The 6,000-nt window shown below is 40.7% G+C and overlaps 1 protein-coding gene across 1 annotated transcript in view; it reads left to right on the top strand.

Moving 5' to 3' along the window:
- Positions 1-1,225: 1,225 nt before the first annotated feature.
- Positions 1,226-6,000, top strand: part of CEP350 (centrosomal protein 350) — a 158,236-nt gene continuing 153,461 nt past the window's right edge. The window contains exon 1 of the mRNA XM_058539963.1: positions 1,226-1,308. The gene's annotated coding sequence lies outside the window, so the exon portion shown is untranslated. The remainder of the gene's footprint in view (positions 1,309-6,000) is intronic.

Below are 6,000 nucleotides of genomic sequence, written 5' to 3'. Positions count from 1 at the left end.
CCTCCTGCTTTTATTGATACGATCTACTCAACAAGCATTTATTGAGCACCTACAATGTCCTAGTTACCGTCCTAGGTCCTGTTGGGGTATAGAGAGATACTCAAGATACGTAGCCTCAAGATACTTAAAAATAAGAAACAGTCTCTGGCTAAATAGCTATTGGAGTTCAGAAGGTGGAGGAGTGTAATGGGTAGAGACCTTGTGTGCAATGAACACCGAGAGGAAGGTGGCATGATTTGCGGAAGAGATGTCATTTAAGCTGTCTTGACAGATGACAGAATTTACCATGCAGAGACCGGGGAGAGGAAAAAGGTATTAGAAGATATGTTGGTCGCAGAGTTTCTCAAAGCACAGTTATATCAATGCCAATACCTAACTGGAGGAAACTCCGTTTTGCTTGCTTTGGCATCTTAAGCCACTAGACAGAGTGCATGCTGAACAGAATTGCAACCCTTGCGAATAACACGGCCACAGTGACAGCAGTGGGTAACTGCAGCAGCCGCAGAGCTGCAATTACTCTAAAGCTCACTGGGGTAAAGATTCATTTGGACGACAATTGGTGAATTGTCGTAAACTCTGAGAAGCTGCAATTTCCAGACGTCGAGTTCATCTTTGTCAAACCCCCAGCTTGTTTTTTCGGCTAGGAGGTGAAATGCGCAGCCAGATGGCCCAATTAGCGTCAGCGGAAAGAGGGCGGGGTTGGGGGGAGGTCTCCGCTGCGGATCTACTCTGGCCCCTCCCGAGATCTGCAAGGCTCAAACTTCGCCACACTAAACATGGCGCCCTCGAGGTTCCTCTCCTCGTTTCACCTCGCCTTCACCTTTGGCCACACTCAACATGGCCCTAACCAAGGGTTGCATTCTTGTGGAACCGTCTGGGCATAGTTCTCGCGATGTTTGCCCGGGCCCCTACTGCTCCCGCCCTGCCTCGCGCCGCCGCCGCCGCTGCCGCCGGCGCCGCTCCTCCTCCGTGTCAGTTGTTGGGCTGTAATGGCGACTGGGCCGCTGCTGCTGAAGTGACTCCCGGGCGGGGGGAGAGGGGCCAGACCTGCGCCAGAGGGAACTGCAGAGAGCCGCAGCTCAGGGGGTAGCTTGTTGTGGGGGAGGGGAGGCAGCCTTTCCGTCTCTCCTTCCTTCTCTGCAGACCCGCGGATTTCGGGAGCCGGTGCGAGGCGGGCACCCGGTGCGTCCCCGGAGCGGGGAGGCCAGGCCCGGCAGCCCTGGGGCAGGTTGGGGCGGCGTCACTGTACCCTCCGCCAGGCCCTGCGGGATGCACCGTGGGAGCCGAGGGCGGAGGCGACACTCTCAGGTGAGTTGCGGGAGGACCTGGCTGGGACCGTGGACGCTCTCTTAGCCTCCGCAGCCTCTGTCCGCGGTCCCGGGTCCCCAGTGGTGGCGAGAGAGGTGGGGCGGGGCGCGGGGAGCCCTGGCCCAGCCTGGCTTCGCCCTCGGGGAACCTTACTGGGTCCTGAGGCTTTGCGGGGAGGGCCATCCTGCGACTTCGGTTTCAGGTCCCACCGGTGCCTGCCGAAGACGAGATTTCCTTCCTTACCTGCCGGTCCTCCCCCGCTTCCCCCGCCCCTCCTCTCGTCTGCAAAAGATTTGAGATGCCTCTCTCCTTTGGTCTCCAGAGAAGTGTCCCTTCTTCATTGGAGATCAGGCATATTTGGGGAAATTCCGGGCAACTGGCTCCAGTGGCAAGGATGACTAGTTTCTGTTCCTTTTTGGTGGGGATAAACATTCCTAAACGTAGGGAAAACTTTGATCTTGTGTTCCAGTCTAGCAGCTGCTGAATGTAGTCTACTGATTTATTCACAAATGATGTAGGGGGAGATTTAAAAAGCCTTACGCTTTGAAAGTTTACGTAGCATTTTTCCCCGCCCTCTTTTTAAATATAGCCCAACGTGCTAAATAATATTTAGCTAATGTCACAACATGGTTTGGAATTTGGCTGGTTTTTTAGTTTTCGGATAGGAAGTCGCACATATAGATTTTAATGTGGTTTTAGTGTAGTAGCAAATCCTTCATATAGGAAAAAACAGGTGGCCAGGAATAGTGATCAGTATCCATGTACTCCACCTGATTGTTTTGTTTTGCTGGTGATCCTTGTTTTGAATTTGGAAAAGTCGTTAATGGTTATGTTGCCATGTTAACACGATACCTCCTCCTGTATTTTAAGGGTTTTAAAGAAAAGGCTATCTTAGGCAGACCTAGTAACAACTTGAGAAGGTTTGTAGAGGCAGTGATAAAATACTGAAAGCTGCTCTCCATTTAAAAAATTTCTTAGTTTAAAATATTGTTTTTAAATAAGGCAGTGTGCTGCTAATAAAATGAGATTGTGACTTTGGGGAATTGGTTGTTAGACCTATGGTAGAAGTTTCTTCAAACCCATGGGAGTGTAATAATTAGTTTTGGTGTGCTAAATTGACAAACGCCATGCAGAGTAATAAAATATATCTGAACCCTGGAACGGTCATTGCGTTGGATTTAAGATACTTTAATCAGAAAATAAACATAACCTGGAATACATTGTATGTGTGGATAAATACATGTGTATCTCATCTTCATAGTCAGTAGCAGTACTTCCTGTTTGTAGTGATGGTGAGTTATAATATGTAAACAATTTCGTACATATGTGAAAAGATTTTTCCGAGATTTGTTGGTGTGTAGTGTTATGGAGGAGCGTTAATACTTCAGCAGCCAACCTCCTGTGGGGTAATCAATTTATGAATTATGGAGTTTTGAGTTTTCTTCTGTTGCTTCGGATTGCCAGTCTTTTGCCCATTTTATAACGCTTCTACCATATCATGGACAGAAAAAAGAGATGTAGCCCCTGTCTAACCAATTTTATTTGTTAAATTGGTATAAGTTATAGTGAGAGCAAAAAAGCTGCTGTCTAAAATAACTGACGTCATTTTTTGGTGTGCTTCCACATACATTATTTTATTTAGTCTACATAGCAATTTTGTGAGTAGGTTTGGCAAATATCTTACTTTGCAGTTGTGGAAATTGACACACAAGTAAGTTCGTTTATTTTTGTGAATGCTGCTGTTATTTCTGCAGATGATTGAGAATTAGTTTTATTTTCAATTATTTTTTTATTGAGATATGATTGATATATAACGTTATATTAGTTTCAGGTGTGCCACATAATGATTCCCTATTTGTATATATTGGGAAATGATCACCACAATAAGTCTAGTTAACATCCTAGAATTAGTTTTATTTTAAATTGAATATTAATGTAGATACTTCTGACATTTGGTTTTTTAAAATCTAAAAAAAATTCTATTCTTGTTCTTTTTGACATGCCACTTGCTCCTTATGCTGATGATTGTCACTTCTTTAAAAGCATTAGTACTTTCATAGCATTTTGTTAATTATTAACAAGTCATGAATTATTATAATGGATTGCATTAGTTCTGTATGTACTTTTTGCTTGAATAATGTTCCTAAGAAATTGTAGTTAATTTGTCATCACTCATTTTGTTTGGATACTTACTTCTGTCATCTTTGGTATTTCAAATCATTTATACTCTTGGTTATGTAAAGCAGATATTCAAGCCACATAGTAGCATAACTGAGTAGTAACAACTTGGTGATTTTATTGTAGAGACAACTGATGATTTAAAAAGTTAAATCACCATCTACACTTCTGATTGCTGTTTCTGCAGTGTGGGACCGGTTGTTAGATAATTTTCTTTTTTCCCCATGTCAGACAATTTCTAGTGTCATAAATAGTCCAAAAACCCTGAGTAAACAAAAGATTGCATAGTTTTTTCCTGCACTAATACTTTTTGTTTATTGTTACCACAAGTATAACTCTACATTTACTAGTGCTTATTTGGGGTTATTATTTGCCTTTCTTATCTAGTCTGTAAGTTTCATGATGGCAGAAATCCTCTATTGATTACCGTGCACCCAATGCCTAGCACATAATAAACTTCCACCAATGTATATTCAACCAATAAATTCAAAAAATTCAATAAATATTGGTTGAATAAATTGACTAAAGTGTGGTCTCGGTATAATATTTAAAAAACAAAACAAAACACTAGTTCATAGTTCCTAGGCACATCTCAACTCTTCCTCTTTTTTTTTTTTTGTGAGGAAGATCAGCCCTGAGCTAACATCCCTGCCAATCCTCCTCTTTTTGCTGAGGAAATTACAGTAATTACTCTTAATTACAGTATTAGGATTTTTAAATCTTAAAGGCTGACTAGTTTAATTCCCACGTTTTATACATAAACAGAGTATCATATAGGGAAATATCTTACCTATAGTTGGTTTCATAACTGGGTGAAGAATCCACTGTCAGCTGCTAAGTTTACATTTGTTTAAAGTGTCAGATAATTATCAGATCAGAGGATAATTGTGAACAACCTGGCCATCTGTTCTACATCAGTGTTAATTAAAAACTGAAAAACAGGGCCGCCCCGTGGCTTAGTGGTTAAGTGAGCGCGCTCCACTGCTGGCGACCCGGGTTCGGATCCCGGGCTCGCACCGACGCGCTGCTTCTCCGGCCATGCTGAGGCCGCGTCCCACATACAGCACCTAGAAGGATGTGCAGCTATGACACACAACTATCTACTGGGGCTTTGGGGGAAAAATAAATAAATAAAATCTTTAAAAAAAAAAAAAAACTGAAAATAGGACTGTCTTTTCATGAGTCAAAAATATTTGTTAACAATGAATCTCAACCCTCTGTTCTGTCATTGGGACTATAAGTTGGTACAACTGGAACAATGTTCTCGAAGGACATGTGGCATTATCTACCAAAATTAAAAGTGCACATATTCTTTGATAGAATAATTTCATTTTTAGGAGTGTTATTTTACAGAAATTTTAACACTAGAGCCCAAGAACAAATCTATAAGGATGTTCATTTTAGATTATTACAAATAAATGTGAACATTTATAAGTAACAGAGAATGTCTTAATTGTCCATTGGTAGGGGAATTGTTAAAATTATAGTATATTTATGCTGTGAGATATTATGCACTTGTTAACAGGTTGAGGGATTTCTATATTTACTTCATGAGAAGCAACTGAGCTTATCCTTGAGTGCAGGGACCATGCAGCAAACTTTCTGGGTTCAAACCCTAATGGCACCATTTATTAGCTGTGACCATTTGCAAGTTACTTAAACTCATCTATAAAGTGGATATAATTATAGTTCTTATCTGACAGGGCTGTTGTGAGAATTAAATGAGTTAATATTTAAGCCCTAGGTAAGCATAGTAAGCGCCACATAAATGTTTGCAGTTACTGTTATGTACTGACATGGAAGAATGTTCATAATATGATTGAAAAAATAGGTTGTACTACACTGTGGAATATGATTCGTTTTGTACAAACACACACATAGGCAAAGAAATGTAGTTTGGTTTTGTATGTGCAAAGGAAAATGTGTAAGAATCGACATTAAACTATTAGCAGTGTTATCCCTGGGGGAGTAGATAACTTTCCTTTTTTTACTTAAGACACTTTTGTATTGTTTATTGTAAGTCCCGCTTTTATAATTTTTGAAAGCTTTTTCCTAAAAAAGAAAATATTGGAGCAGAATTTTTCTTCAATTATACAGTCATATAAATGGAGTTGTTTCTCAGAGATCTACAGATTTCATCAGCCAGATATCACATAATTGGATTCTATTTCAAAACTTTTGTTGATGAAAGGTTAAAATTAATCTATGAAAATTCCTACTAAATGTATTTATTTTTCTGCTAGCTTTGTGACCTTAAAGCTCATTTCTTAATTTACAAAGTAAATACGTAGGTTAGATCAGTGTTTCTTAAACTCAAGATTCCTGAACTGTGCCCAAAAGTACCTTGGAGCACCATAGTGAACTCACACAAGCACTGTGGGATATTTTTAAATTTTCGAGGGAAACACAGTAATATTTGACATCTGTGGGACACTGCTCAAACGATTAGTTTGAGATAGTGCACATGAGATTGTGCTACATTCCTTTCTGTGACAGTATGTCTTCAAAAAACTA

The sequence above is a fragment of the Diceros bicornis genome, chromosome 4 (assembly GCF_020826845.1).
Source record: "Diceros bicornis minor isolate mBicDic1 chromosome 4, mDicBic1.mat.cur, whole genome shotgun sequence".
NCBI lineage: Eukaryota > Metazoa > Chordata > Mammalia > Perissodactyla > Rhinocerotidae > Diceros > Diceros bicornis.
The sequence above is the reverse complement of the archived record's forward strand: the minus strand, read 5'-3'. Positions and strand labels throughout refer to the sequence as shown.